This window comes from Sminthopsis crassicaudata, chromosome 5 (genome assembly GCF_048593235.1).
Source record: "Sminthopsis crassicaudata isolate SCR6 chromosome 5, ASM4859323v1, whole genome shotgun sequence".
Lineage (NCBI taxonomy): Eukaryota > Metazoa > Chordata > Mammalia > Dasyuromorphia > Dasyuridae > Sminthopsis > Sminthopsis crassicaudata.
Window position 1 is genome coordinate 84,259,144 of NC_133621.1, and position 16,829 is coordinate 84,275,972.

Below are 16,829 nucleotides of genomic sequence, written 5' to 3' on the forward strand. Positions count from 1 at the left end.
CTGGCATAGTCAGGACTTTTCAGGAGAGCCTCATAGTATCAAAGATATTGAGACCAAAATTGTTTGAGAAGATAAATGATTTAGAAAATAAACATCCCCCAGATCAGTTAATGATCATGGTTTTAATGATGGAAACTCCTTGATGACAAAAACTGGTTGGTTTTTGTTTTTGTGTTTGCCATGCCTGGAAGTTGTTTGGTTCATCATAGGTTCTTAATAATGCTTGCTGATTAATTCAGATAGGGCCACCTACAAAGGACATCTTAGAAAACTTATGTAAAGATGACTAGCTTAAGTGATTTTCATCTCTCCATCTCTAAATATAAGCAGGTATTTAAAATGTTATTTTTCTGTTTACTGATTAGGCCTAAAAAAGAATGAAAACTATATTTTTTCTTTTTTAAACAGTTATTTATTTGCATGTTTTAATTATAGCTTTTTATTTTCAAAATATATGCAAAGATAGTTTTTAACATTCACCCTTATAAAACCTTATGTTCCATATTTTTCTCCTTCCTCCACCCCTCTCTTAGACAGTAAGTAATCCAATATAAGTTAAACATGTGCAGTTCTTTTAAACATATTTCCACATTTATCATGCTGCACAAGGAAAATCAGATCAAAAAAGGAAAACAAATGAGAAAGAAAAATAAACAAGCAAATAGCAACAAAAGTGAAAATACTATGTTCTAATCTATATTCAATCCCCATAGTTCTCTCTCTAGGTATAAATAGTTCTCTCCATCACAAGTTTTGGAATTGGCCTGAATCACCACATTGTTGAAAAGAGCCATGTCCATCTGAACATTGTGTAATCTTGTTGCTGCAAATAATTCAAAACCAATTCAAATGGCTGTTGAATCTTCTCTCTCTGTCTCTCTCTCTCTCTGTCTCTCTCTCTCTCTCTCTCTCTCTCTCTCTCTCTCTCTCCCTCTCTCTCTTTTGTATTGTTCTAATGAAACCTAGATGGAAGTTGTTTGCCTTCTAGATACTTTATTGAATTTTGATTCTTAACTTATTTGAGTTACAAAGCAAAAATGTAACTCCCAGAATCCTCCTAAGGTTCATTTCTGGTTCCTTGAACCTGGCTAGCTCAGTCGGTAGAGCATGAGACTCTTAATCTCAGAGTCGTGGGCCCCACATTGGGCACCAAAGAAAGGAAGGAAGGAACTGATAAATAGTATGCTTTTGTCTATATCCATATAACATCAGCTGGAGATGGATAGCATTTTTCAACATGAATGCTTTGGGATTGTATTGTTGATCATAGTTAATTCAGTCAAAGTTGATCATTGAACAGTATTGCTGTTATTGTATACAATGTTCTCTTGGTTCTGCTCACTTCACTTTATATCAGTTCATGAAAATTTCAGCCTAGAATTTTAAATACTTCACAACTTGACTCACTTAACTTCCCAGTCTTATTTTACACTATTCACTTTTATTTCTTATTCTGCTTAAATTGACCTGCTATTCCCCTACATAGGATATCCTATCTTTACCTTTGCGTTCCTTACAAGGGACCTTTCTTTGATATGTTCTCTTTCTTTACTTCTGCCTTTAAGAATTCCTTGTTTTTTTTTTTTTTAATATACTTTGGTGCTATCTTCTAAGCAAAAAAAAAAAAAAAAAAAAAAAAAAAAAAATTGGCTGAGGCAATTAGGGTTAAGTGACTTGCCCAGGGTCACATAGCTAAGAAGTGTTAAGTGTCTGAGGCCAAATTTGAACTCAGGTTTTCCTGAATTCAGGGCTGGTAGGCTATCCACTATACCACCTAGTGCTATCTTCTAAAAGCCTTTCCTAATCTCCCTAGAAATTAGCATGCTCTTAGTCTTTAAATTATTATGCATTTATATATCACTGCACTAGCTGTATCTTTTCCTTGGAATACATATATGTATATATATATATATATATATATATATATATATATATATATATATATATATATATATATACTTATATATACTTGTGTTGAGTGTGTGAAAGGCTTATATATATGTGGATATATATATATATATATATATATATATATATATATATATATATATATATATATATATATGCTTTTCACACAGTAGACATTAATAAATGTTTATTGAATAGAATTGAATAAAACATGATTTCTATCCTTATGAAACAAATTAATTTTATCATGCTACCAGAGTACATGAGCAGAGTGGCAAGAATCATGGATCTAGTTTGGGAAATTTGGGATTGCTCCAAGGAGTTAGATTCTCATTCCTGGAAAAAAGAAGCTAGGCTAACACATAGCTCTATTTAGCTATTATTCTTCATGTCTAAAATTCAAAGGCAATAATCTATCATTTGGAACCAAGTCTCTATTTACAGGGCATCACAAAGACATTAGAAGTACTGAATAAAAAGTTAAAGAATTGGAAATCTGAACCATTTTTCTTTTTCTTTTTAATCTTTTAATCTCTTATTTTCCTAGTTATAGGTAAAATTTTGTTTGTAAAACTTTCGGTTCTAGATTCTCTTCCTTTCCCCCTCCCCATCCCATCCCATTGAGAAAGCATATATGAAGTTATGCAAAAATTTCTGTAAAAGTCATGTTGCAAAAGAAAACATAGATTTTACCCCCAAAAAATACTTCATAAAAAATAAAGTAACAACAATGAAAATGGTATGTTTCAATCTGTATTCAGATACAATCAATTATTTCTTTAGATATGGATAGCATTTTTTATTATAAGTTCTTCAGAGTAGTCTTGGATAAGTGCATTGCCGAGAAAATTAAAGTCATTTGTAGCTGATCATCTTACAACACGGCTGTTACATTGTACACAGTACATTTCACTTTGTATCTGTTCATGGAGACTGGTTTTTCTGAAAGCATCCTGTTCATCATTTCTCATACAACAATAGTATTGCCATCATAATCCCAAACCCGGATTTAATTAGCCATTCCTCAATTGTGGGCATCAGCTCAATTTCCAATTCTTTGCCTTGAGAAAAGGGCTGCTATAAATATTTTTATACATATAAGTTATTTTCCTTTTTTAAAAAAATATTTTGTTATATTGATATTGTTAGGTCAAAGGGTATGCATGATTCTAAAGCCCTTTGGGCATACATCATACCTTTGGATCAATTGGGGAATGGCTTTTGTTTATTTTTTCAAATAAATTTTAACTTAGTTTCCTACACAATGAAAAATGAGGCTTTTATCTATAGAAAATTCCTTCAAAATTCTTTCCCCTCCATAAGTTCTTTAAAAGAAGAAATTAAAAAAAAATATATTCTATTCTAGTACAGTGCCTGGAAGGTAGCAGATACTTGCTAAATGCTCTTTGATTAGCTGATGCATTCATATGCTTATATCTCACAATCTGCTAAACCCACCCCAGTGCTAACAATTACTGTGATTGTAGTCATTGCATTTTGTAGTAAAGGATTTTTTCCTTCCTCCTTCCTGCTTGCCTGCTTGCCTGCCTGCCTGCCTGCCTGCCTGCCCGCCTTTCTTCCTTTCTGCCTTTCCTTCTTTCTTGCCTTCCTCCCTTCCTTTCCTTCCCCTGGCTGTATGACTTAGGGTCTTAGACAGAAATTCAATGACTTTCATAGGGACACCTGATTAGATTATCTTCAGGTCTAGGTCTTCTTGCCTCTGAAACTGGGTGTGTATATACTATGCCAATTCCACTTTGCTTGTAAACTTTAAAGGGCTACAAACATGTGAGTTGTTATTGGTCCTAGTTCTGCTTTCCAAGAGCTGTCTTCTTAGATTTGCTCTTGAAACATCGTATCTGCAGGAGTTACCAAGTAAAAGGTCTCCATTTTTAGGAGTGATTAGCTCATTGTCAATTATTAGTACAAAAAGATGGATTTCTGAACACATTCCTAGTGAGGCGGACAATTTTTTGAGGAACTAGACCTATAGTAGGCAGACCCATGGGTATCCATAGAAGGCAGACTACATAGGAACTACAATTTATGACTCTGTAAAGACCAGGAGTTATTATGAAGTTATTAGGTCATTTGGAGTCATAGAATCATTTGGAGTAAACACCAAAGGAGAAAAAAAAGTGCTCAGGAAAATAGAAGAAGAGCACTAGTTATAGATCAACCACAAACAATAGGCTCCAGATCTAATTCTGTCTACCTGATGGATTAGGCTGTGACTTGGAACAATTGGGATTTGTAGATTTAATTAATGTGACATTAAAAAGTTGATAATGTAGTTGAGCAGATATAATTTATAATGTCTATGAGGTTTTGGGATAGTCACCACTTTGGTGCCTTGCCTGTGTGATGTGTGTAATATTCAAGGAGGAATTGCATCTCTAGTTTGAGGATTTGCCAAGCCATTTTCAGGGCTACTCATCCATCTTTGGTGTCCACCTTTATCTAACACTGTCCTGTAATTCTAAGCAGCTGTAGCATGTACAGGAAACAGAAACTAGGAACACTTGTCTTGGCAGTTGGATTAACCCAGATTGAAAGTAACTGACAGTTCTCAAACCAATTGGCAAGTTTGGAGCAAGTCTTCCCCAAGCATGTGAAGACTTTCCCTAACACAATAGGCAGATGAGAACAATTTGTTGTAATGGCCACGAAGGCAGCAAAATTAGGCCCTATGGAGTGCTTAGAACTTGCACCAAGATCATCCACTGCATCCCAGGCCATTGCTGGTCATCTTGACTCTTGTCTTGCCATTGGACTTTGATAACTCGGGAAGAGATAATGAGGCTGATGACTTTATGGGACTCTGCCTCACTGAAATCCAATTCATGTGCAAGTCAAGACATTACTAGTGATGTCCTTGCTCTGCTTTGAAAACAAATGAACAACAATAAAATAATCTCTAAGATTCTTTCTAGTTCTAAATTCTGTAAATTGTGAACAAAATTTAAATGGCAATTCTATCCAATAAAATAAGAAATGTCACAAAAAATTAACAATGAAGAGGAAAATGGACAGTAGAGGCAATTTGTTCTGTGAATTCAGAGTAGAGAGAGTGCACTGTGGGATAGAATTGGCTGGAAAGGCTTTGTAGAGGTGAGTTCTAGCTGGATTTTGAAGGATGAATACAATTTTATAGGGGTTAGGGCTTCAAAATATAGAGAGGACATTCCTGGGGCAGGAGATGTGAGCAAAGGTGTAGAGGTGGGAAAGCAAAATATGTTCAAGGACAACGAATAAATGAATTTGCCTTTAATAGTAGAGTGTGTGAGAGGAAGTGGTGTGTGCTCTGGCTGCCAAGACAGGTTGGAGCAAGACTGTAGAGTGCCTTTGAGTGCTTAGATCAAGGAGCTGGGATTTCATTGCAAAGCATTAGGGAATCATTGAAGGTTTTTCAGTGTGTGTGTGTGTGTGTGTGTGTGTGTGTGTGTGTGTGTGTGTGTGTGTGTGTGTGATGTGTGTGATGTGTTCAGAAGGATAATTTAAGGAAGATGACTGTGATAGAAGTGTTCCAGAATGGACTGAGATAGGGGAAGTCTTAGAGACAAGGAAACAAGTTGTAGAGCTATTGAAATAGTCAAAGGAAGAAGTATTGAGGGCATGATTTAATGGATGTGGTAGTACAAAGGGGAAGACTGATGTGAAGTCTCTCTGTTGATTATCTTTGGCTGTGAAATAATTGCTCAGGTGAGAGCTGTCTGGACGAAGAAGAGCTGAAAGAAATCTGAGAGGCCATCTAATCCAACTCTCCTCATTAAGAGATAAAAAATAACTGTTTGGGGTCCCACAGCTAGAAAGGATTTGGGATGGGATGAAAAGGCAAGTCTTTTTTATTTCAAGTCTAGCATGCTATGTGTTTTACCATATTTCTTATATCATACAGAATATACTTTTGATGAGATTGAGAATGCACAGTATCCCCTATACTTCTATAATAGGGAATGGAGGTATATTGCATGTCTAGACTATGATGACATCACCCATTTTTGCAAGAGAAGATAACTGGAGGATACATATTCTGTGCTAGCCTTTTTCCATTGGGTGATTGGTTGGATTTGTCTGATTCTTAAATGTATCTAACAAATCCCAACTATTCATTTTCCTGAATTTGTGTCTAATGATGAAAAGCTTCTTCATTCCTGGTGGGGAGACATCTTGTAGTAAGTGTAGTAAGTTTCCCTTGGGACACGTGTTTCTGAGAAATGAGCTTGGTATTTGTACCTTTTTCATTTTCAGTTCTAGATATAGGGAGTAAAGTTCTTTATCCAGGATCTCTAGCCTTTGGATTCAGGAACCTAGGACTCTAGACTGGGTGTTGGAGTCAGTCGAGTAGCAAAAATCTGAAGAGCAAGAGTCTCATATATCAGCCCCATGAAGCTTTGTACTTGAACTTGAAGGGCTAATGAAACATAGGAACTCAGTTAAGCTATGAGCTTAATCTGCCTTCCTTCATCCTTCAATCACCTTCATTTACACAAGAAGTGTGGAGAGAATTATGCCCCTGAAATATTAGGAAGAAATGTTCACGTGTTTATTCTTGATATTTTTGAAGCAAATAATTCTTTGTAAAAGCTAATATGATATTAAGTAGTTAAATAAAAGTGGGGTGCTAGTCACTGGCCACTAAAAAGGCAGAAACTAAATCTATGGGGGCTTAACTCAGTGGTAGAACAGAGTTCCCCAATGCTCTTAATCTCCAGAGGACCTGGGTAGAGCAGTAAAATAGATTAAACTTTGTAGTCAGAAGTAAAACCCCTATTATAACTTAGTAATCAGCCACAGAGAATCAATTAGCATAATATACAAACAATATAAGGACTATTCAGAAGTCCACTGAACTTCTGGGCCATGAAGTTGGGAATGCTAATGTCAAAAGTCTCTGTCTTAATGAGATAAAATTTTGGAGTTGGAGTTGTAGAATACATTAAATTCCCTATCTGATATTAACTTACCATAAGTTTATATTGTTGGAGAAGTTAATATCTGAGAAGAGAATTGAGCTTATCTTATTCATAGAGATAACAATTACAAAAGCAATAATATCTAACATTTGTAAAAGACTTTAAGGTTTACAAAATAATTTAGGAATACTTTATTTTGTCCTGACAACTCTCGGAGTAATAGATTATTTTCTTCATTTTATGGTGGAAGAAACTGAATCAGATAGAGGTTAAAGCAATTTTCCCAGAATCACATAGTTATGTGTCTGAGGCAAATTTGAATTAAAGTCTTCTTGACGCCAGGTCCAACACTCCAACCACTGAGCAATCTTGCCACCTAATAATAGTGGTGTAATTACTTTGATAAGAACCTTCTGTTTTGACCACTGAAAGTTTCAGTTTAAAAAGTTTAGTGAATTGATGTCATTGGCACAAATCCCACTTGGCACTTGGAAAGCAATGCCAATTGACCTCCATTTAGCTGACTGCATATACAGTGACTAAAGTCAGGAAGCCAATAACAGATGCTTTTAAAATCTCTTGAATTTAAAATTCCTCTAAAAAATACAAATGGTCTCTTGAGATGTGCAGAATTTTTATAGACTCCTAGACTCTTAGAATGGGATTGTAGAGGTCATTCAGACAAACTTTAAACCTATTTTAAAGATCCCTTCTACAACATGTCTGACAGATGGTCATTTAGTCTCTCTCTACTACCATTGGCAGGGAATTCTCTTTGAGAGCCTGTACTAGTGCTGGACAGTTATTATTGTTATAATTTTGTCAAAGTTGTCTGAAATTTAATTTCTCTAACTTTGATTCAGTGAATCTAGACTTGTTTACCTGAGCATCACTGAATAAGCCTAAACCCTCTTCTGTATATCAGTACTTCAGATATTTGAAAATAACAATTCTCCATTTCCTAAACATTCTATTCTTTAGGTTAAACATACCTGGTTCTATTATTAATACCTCCTCTCTGAGATTACCTCCAATGTACCTTGCATGTATCATGAATTCACATGGTTATTTGTTGCCTTTCATTGAGGGCAGAGATTGTTTCTTTTTTGTCTTTCTTTGTTTCCTTAGCACGTAGTAGAGTGTTTCAAACATAGTAAATGCTTATTGACTGAATAGGATATGGTTTCCAGACTCCTCATCACTTTCTGGTAGATGTTTTCCAATTTGTCTCTGTCCTTCTTTGAGCGTGGTGTCCAGATGTCAGCATAATACTCTCAATGTGGTCTGACCATCATAGAAATTATTTTAGTTTAAATAATTCCTAAGAGAATATTATCTAGGGGATAGCTAAATGCCCCCCTTGTTCTTTTGCTTCCCTCCCAATAAGGGCCAAAATAAAACAAAAAAACAACACCATGTAAATATGTACTAAAACTACTATTCATAAAAAGGTTCTTTTGTAAATAGACTTGTAAATGTCAGTATTTCACCAACTTGCTTGGCATTTTATCATGGAAGACTATTGCAGGGCAAAAATAAAACAAAAAACACCACCAGGTAAATGTGTACTAAAACTACTATTCATAAAAAGATTCTTTTGTAAGTAGATTTGTAAATGTCAGTATTTCACCAACTTGCTTGGCGTTTTATCATGGAAGACTATTGCCAGTAATATTCTATGAGTTGACCTATATTGTAACTTTAGTCTGAACTGTTGGTTCTTGTTTTCTTTCAGTCTAGATTCATGATTTCATAGATGTAGAGAGCTCCCAATGTCAAACTCCCTCCACTATGCAGATCATCATCATCTCTGCAATTTAGTCTTTGAGAATTTCTGGAAAGGTTAGATGACTTGCCAGTGTTCACAGGCTGTTACATGTTAGAGGTTGGCTTGATCTAGGTCTTCTTTATGCATTCCATCCATTATGCCATGTTGTTTCTCAGTTCTGGAGTTATATTATCATAATTTGCCACACTAGATGAGGATTGGACATGGGATGGTATGCCAATGATAATGATGGTGGGAGATGCTTTCAGTCAATTGTCATGTTATGGCTTTTTAAATCTCATTTTTTGAGGGCAATCCTAATTACAGGTAATATTATGTATGACTACAAAGTAATAGGAATGATTTAAAAATAATGATGAAACATAGTAAATTCTTCAAGATAAATTCTGTCTCTTTCAAAGAAACCTTGGGAAGCTATTTACAATTCTAATGAAGGTGCCATTGCTTATAACCCTATTGGAACTCTATATTTTGAAATTATATTCTAGACTTAGAACACATTATTTTGAAAACTCTATTAAGTGGTGGCCTATCTTTGTCCTTTGAAGGTGTTTCTGTCCTGCTGCAGGTAGCAAATAAACAGCAAAATAGTCAAAAGATAGATCATGGAAGGAGGATAAGCTGAGATTTGGGATATTTAACAGAAAAAGCATGCCATGAGTGATTAAGAATTGATGGTTAGTGGTACATTTAAAATTAGGAATGTTCCTTGAGGCAGATATATTATTCAACTGGCTATAGTTCTGGTCTTGAGCCCCCAGAGCTAGGCTCATTATTATGCCCAAGTATCAAGATATTCTTAGGGACGCAGAGTGGATATTGAAATATTTTGTTGGCAGTTCTGTGTCATTATTATTATTAAGTTTTTATTGCCAGAAATGGTGGACAAGGGGATAGTCACCATGATGGAGTTGACACCTTAAGTAGTCATAGCTTTTGCTGAAGCCCATTTTTGCAACATATAGACTCAAAATCATCAGCATCCATTTCTTTTAATGGAATTCAGTATTCAGTTATATTAAATAAACTGATATTCAATTCCAAAGGATGGCACCTTTGGGGGCATTAGATCAACAGAGAGGGAGAAAGACCAAGTCCTCCAAGGATTCTGAATCACTTAGCTTGGACACAAAAATGAACAGAAAGACCATAAAATTCCTCTATAGCTTTCCATCAGACACAACTACCTTGGCTGTCCTTCTGAGTCCTGGAAATAAGCATTTTGGATAAAATCCAATTGTGAAGAATTCAGTCGAAGGGATGCTGCAAGACAGTGGGGAGGAAGAATTTTAAGGGAAAACATGTATTTCTTTAAACTAATACTATAGAGGGTGAATAGGATTTACAGGTAAATATCTAAATCTGAGCACTAATGGGATTAATTGCTAATTGACCGAAATAGCTAACTGGCCTTTGCTATATCTCTGGAAACTCATAACTGACCCTTAAGCCCAGGAATAACTAGACAAGGAAGCAAACTTTGGCCTTATAGAAACACTAAGACCTTTTGGGGGTGGGTGGGTAGAGACTCATAGACAGAATAAATACACATGGTCCTTCAAGGTGAGATTACTCTATTGAATAATTTGGCCTGGAAAAGCAGCATTTTATAGATAAGGAAAGATCACAGAGATTAGAGTCAAGCAAGAGATCTGGTTTTGAATCCTGGTTCTATCATATTATTATCCATGTGATCACAGGTAAGTCAAATATCCACTCTAAATCTCTTTGTAATATTGTATAATAATATCCATAAACTCTAAACTGTCACAGCATAAGTTACTGCTATTATGTGGCTTTATCATGGCATTTCTTTGCTATTTGCTCAAAGTAAGTCCTGGGCAGTGTAGTACAGGGAAAATAACACTGAATTAAGTGACAAGGGATGTGAAGTCAGCTGGGTGACCTTAGGCATGAGGTTTCCCATATCTCATTCTTCTCTGTAAAGTAGAAATAATGATACTTGTCCTTGTGTGGATAAAATGAATATGAGCAAAGAGGAAAGAATAATGTGTTATACAAACATAAGCACTAAACACTGTCTACTCAGTATATTAACATACTATAAAGCCACGACCAGAAAATACAAAGAAATTCCTCTAAGGTGACAATTCTTTGTGGTCCAATCTTATTTCATAATTGTCATCCTTACCACCATCACAATCATCTTGTAAAGGTCTGAAACCTCTGAGTTGATCCACTGAGGTCTGACAACTGAGCACTTAAGGCTAATTACCGATTGGATAATACTCTATTAGCATATGCTTGGAAAATGACCCTTCCCACTATTTTGTGCTGGTTCAATCTTTTGGTGTATACAGAGAATTGAGGGGAGGATTAGCAGGTAGAGGAAGACAAGACAGAATCACCTTGGGCGGGATAAAAAAAGAGAAGTGAGGTTGTGCAGATCCCGCATCTATCCAATTTACTTTGACCCCTAAGACCAAGAATAAAGACCAAGGACTTTTGCTTATCCTGACTCCAGGTGATTCTAAGGTATCCAGGGTACTAACTCGGTCTTCACATCATCTAAAAGTTTCCACTGCCACAGGCATACAAAATATTTATCTTTTTGTTGTTCAGTCATGTTTCAGTTGTGTTTGAATCTTTGTGACTCCATTAGGGGTTTTCTTGGCAAAGACAATGGAATGGCTTGCCATGCTCTTCTCTAGTTCATTTTGCAGATGAGAAAAGAAAGGTAAACAGAATTAAATGAGACCCAGGGTCGCAAGGCCAGTAAATATCAGGCTGGATTTGAACTCAGAAAGATGAATCTTCTTGACTAGGTCCAGTGCTCTATTCACTGTGCCATCTACCTGCCCAGTATTCATCTTTAGTCTCCTCCCAAATAGAACTTTATGCCATATAGGAAGATATAGATGCACAGATTATATTTTTGTCACAGAATACAGCCACGAAGTCAAAAGGAGAATTCCTCATGATGTCTCTACTCTTCCCTACTAGCCATGTAGTTATGGGAATTTCCATAGCACAAATTTCAGTAAGATCTTAAGATTAAAAAAAAAAAAAAAAAAACTTTTCTCAAAACAAACCTGTAAAACAAGTAATGCAAACGTTGCCATCCCATTTTACAGATGAGAAAACTGAGGTTCAAAGAGGTTAAGGGATCTGTCTTTACATATATATATAGCTAGTAACCAACAGAACTCTTAGAACTTTGAGATTATGACTTGGTCATTAAGTAAATTAATAGCATATTTCCTGAGATAACCACATAAAGTAATTTCCTGCTTTTATTGAAAAGAAGACAAGTGTTTTAAAGTTTCAAAATTAAATTCATTTATGTGTTAATGCTGGCAGCAGATGGTAAGTGAATTAAATAGGTTGATTTAAAAAAAGACAAATTATTATTACATAGTAATAGCAAGAAACATCAATGCTTAGAAATACATTTCTATGGCTAAGGGATCATTTATGATGTAGATCCAAACTAGGACTCAGAAAGGCTGTTAATATTATCATTACTTGCTCTCTGTTATTATGTACTAATTTTGCATAAATACCATTGTAAATTTTAATGTCTTGTTAGTATTTTAGGAAGACTATCTTATAAGTATGAAATGATTCAATTCATGCTTATAAAAACTCTACTTAGATCCTTAAAATGAATCTTTTGGTGACAGGTAATTGGCTATTTGCCTATTTTTCATCTGATCCTTTTCTCTCATCTCTCCCTCCCTTTCCATTTTCTTCTCTCTCTCTCTCTCTCTCTCTCTCTCTCTCTCTCTCTCTCTCTCTCTCTCTCCCTGTTTCTCTCTGTGTGTTTCTATCTCTCTCTGTTTTTTTCTCTTTCTCTCTTTTTCTCTCTCCCTATTTCTATCTCTCCCTATTTCTCTCTCTTTCTCTCTGTCTCATTTCCCTTCCTCCCTCCCTCCCTTCCTTTCCTCTATCTTTGCTTTCCCCACTTCTCTCCTTACTTCTTTCTTTATTTGTTTTGTTATTGATTTAATTTGATGCCAATGGACACAGGTGTGCTGACTGTCTGTTCTTAACTTCCAAGAAACTAGCATTTTGGCAAGGATGATAAATTGTTGTATAATAAGACTCCCTCCCCTTCCCCTTGTCTCCCCCTTCTCCCTCCCTTCTCTTCTCGAATTTAGCCCTGAGTCTTTTCAAAAGTAGGGTGTGAAACTTTGTAGGTGTGTCTTATGAGTTAGAGAGAGCAATTAAGCTTTCCTGAGTTGCATTTCAAATACATACACACACATATATACATATGTACATGTGTGTATGTACATATACACAGGTAGCTAGGAAGTCTGATAGATAGAACACCAGGCTTGAAGCCAGGAAAAACTTTGTTCAAATCTGGTTTTAGATACTTTATAGCTGACTGGATAAGTCACTTAACCCTTATTTGCCTCAGTTCATTATGTGTAAAATGGGACATACCTGAGAAGAAAATGGCCAACCACACTAGTATCTTTGCCATGAAAGCCCCATGTCATGTAGTCAAATATGACGAAAAACTGAACAACCAACAATCACACATGTGTGTATACATACATGTATACATACAAATGTATGTATTTGATATGTATGTATACATACATATATTTATATTAGGAATTTAAGAGAAAAGTCCAAATGATAAGCCGCATTGTCTTTCCCCTAGAAAATAAATCTCTTGGGGACTGAGATGATCTCATTTTTGTCTTTTGTACCCTCAATGAATAACACAGTGCCCGGCATGTACTAAGAATTTCATGGATATTTGTTGATTGTCCATATGTCCAAAGTTGATCTTTCCTTTAGTTTTCCTTGAGCTGTGAAAATAAATACAAACCTATATTATTGGCATTCTTGGACAAATATCTGTTCTTACTAATGTAAAAACATCCATGCAGCATAATGGGAAAAAGGCCTTAGAATCATGTGATCTGGGTTCTGGCATCTGCTCTGAGCTTAGGTGAGCTTGAGCAAGACCCTTCTCCTCTATGCTCCTCAGTTTGTTTATCTGTAAAGTGAGAAGGTTGGAACAGACTTTTTTGGGTCAACTTCCAAGATCAAGGTATCAGGTTCCTACAATTTTTGCCTTCTTTTCTGGGGAGAGTAGGGCTGGGTCCAGTCTGTTTTTTAAGCAACTTAGTAAATGCATATGGCACAATTGAATCCACAAATCAGTACAAAGCAACCTTGAATCACGTGCTCTCTGTCCACATGTCTATTTGTTGACAGTGTTCCTCAGGCTGTTACGGCTTGTTCATGAGCAATTTTAGGAATACCATGAGTTTCAGACTGTTGAAGGCTTTCTTTAATGATTTCAAATCGATGAAAAGCATGAGAATTATTAGTCACTTCTCCCTTTCAAGTGTAATCCTCCCACAGATGGGTGTTTTTCAGGTTGCTCTGGATGACTAATAGCCATGTTTGTATAAGGGAGAAAAAGCACTTTTCTGATCTCTGATGGTATGATTGAAGATTCATTCTCATTTAGGCAAGGGGGAAATGGGAAAATTGATCAGAAGAGCTAATTCAAGGCCATGATCATATCTTAAATCTCGTTTCTTGGGTGAGTTCAAAATGCACTATGAATTTCATTTCAAGTAAGTTTCTTCCATAGTCACCTTCTAGTCCAAGGAAGGTTGTCCTCTCCCACATAATTTTGACCCATACCATGATGTTAATCAGTGATGGAAAGAATAGCTGGATGTTTAGTTCATCCCTGTTTTCATGAGATTCAAGATAGCTTGATATAGTGGCAAGAACTCTGGATCTGGTGTACAAGAACCAGGGTTCAAGTCCTGCTTGTTCATTTGCACTGAAGCCATGTACAAGTACTCTTGACTCCTCAGGATTCAGTTTTATAATTTGTAAAAAGAAGAATTTGAACTAGTTGTTCTCCAAGTTTCCTTTCAAAGCTAGATTCTATGATTGTTTCTACTTTATTTAAACAAGTCTAGGTGGGTAGATATAGATGTATCAATAGCCATCTCTCAAAGCTAGAAAATTCTTATAAAAGTCAATTACAATCTATTTCTGCTGAACAGCTAAGCCAATCAGAGATTGTGGAAAAATTTATATGCATATGGTACTCCTCTTTGGTTTTCTGAATCAAAGCCCATGTTCAAAAAATTAGGTCAACCTTCTTGTTGACTTCTTACTGAGGGGTAGGAACTGGACCTGGGATTTCACTAATACAAGGGACTTTTAGGTGAGGAAACTCTCTACTAGCACAGGTTGTCTCTTTCTGTGCAATTTATGGTCTTAGAGAGGTGTTTAGTGTTCTGAGAGGTTCAATGTCTTCTTAAGGCCACACAAGTTGGACAGGTCAGAGATGGAGCTTGAACCTCAGTCTTCTTGGCTGGTTCTCATTTTACTATGTTTTACTGTCTCTGAGACTGTTCCTTATAAAACTTTGAAAATTTTAGAGAATTAGGAATACCTATCTTTCTGCTTATAGAAATCCACTTCCAGATTGTCAGCCTTATCACACCCCCATAGAGGTCAGAAGCATACCTCTCTCAATTAGTCTGAGGAAGTACACTGTGTATATCTTTCCCAAGCACCAACATTCCAAATTCTATTCAGTACTCTGGAGGTAGATTAATCCCATAAATTCTCCAACAACAGACCATAATCTACTCCCCACTGTGCTGACTTTGGTATCAGTCAGACAGACTCAACATCATGTCCACTGTACTTTCTTTGGAATCTTAATCCTTAGTCAAGTCCTGCCTTTGACAAATACTATGTGACCCTTAACCTCTTATCCTAATTAGCAATAATATTCAGTCACTTTTCGTAGCCATCAATCAATCAATCAGCAAACATTTATTAATGTACCTACTATGTGTCAGGCACTTTGTCAGCTCTTAGAGATTTAAAGACAAAAATGAAAGAACCTCTGTCCTCAAGTAATATCCCCCAGTTTTTCAACCATTCCCAAATATGTGGGCTCCCATTTTATTTTCTTTCCATTTTCCATTTTCTTTCTGTCTTTGAGCCTCTCAGTATACATGACTAATACTGGAATTACATTTAGAAGGGTTAAAAAATCACCTATTTAAAAAATCACCTATTAATTTTTCTTCTTCGGATTTTTTTCCCTTTGAGATCTCAAAGAAAATGAGAAATGATCTGTTTGGCTGTTTACCATGGTGAAAAACCTAGCTGATGTAAAGAGGAAGCTACTTTGGTTTGTTGCTTTGGATGTAAGGATTCCATATTTATCCAATAAACATTTATTAAACACCTGCTGCATTTGGGATACTGTAGTTAAGGATACAACATTTAGGAAAGCCATTCATAAGACAGAAAAAAGAAGAAAATAGTCTCCAAACAAACAATCAGTGGCCCTTCTTCAAACCTTTCATACAGTGTGAAGGCCAGAGAGAAGACAAATTTTGGCTTTGGTGTCCTGAGAACTCAGAAGCCCATTTCTGAGGAGAGTTCTCCTATGTTACCTAAGAAGTGAATCTGAATGATAGGTTCATGGGGAAAAGCCAATCACCTAGGTGGCTAAGTGGTCAGGTCCTTTATCCCTTTCTTAATTTATGGATGAGCTGAGGGGCTGGGAATGTATATGCAATTTGAAGGGAAGAAATTTAAGCATTTTCCACTCAAATGGCCAGATTTCAGTGAGTGTTGCCCAGGTAAGTGAGGAATTCAGATTAGACCACAAAATAATGTCAAGGATTTGACTGGAACCTGCTGGAATCTGGAAATCCTGTCACTCTGGCCTACACCTCCAAGTTTGGCTGTTTCAACACTCTTCACTTAGCAGCAGATAATGTGGTATTTGGAGGCTTATGTATTTCCTTAGTAAAGAACATTCTGGTCAAGGAGGGAACTAATTTTAAAACTTTCCTCACCTTGCCTGACTTGTCCATATTTACTCAATTGCAATTTTGGTGGCTTCATTTCTTATATTGTTTTTGATATTGTGTATGTTGTGATGTGGTATGGAAATGGGGAGAAATGTTTGGGGTGGGAGTTAATCTGTTAGAAAAGTATTCAAAGGGATTGAGACACTTAAAAATGAGTTGCAAACTTCTCAAAGCTAAGAGAAAATCTGTAGTACAGGTGTGTAATTATTGGTCACTTTTTCTTAAACATACTTAAACATTTGTCATCAGGTTAAATAGCATTCTTCTGAAGTCATTGCATTCTAGATTTAAAGCTGAAAGGAAAGAAAGACAAAACTCTCATTTTACAGAAGTGACCATACAAAAAGTAAATGCTACAGGCAGGAT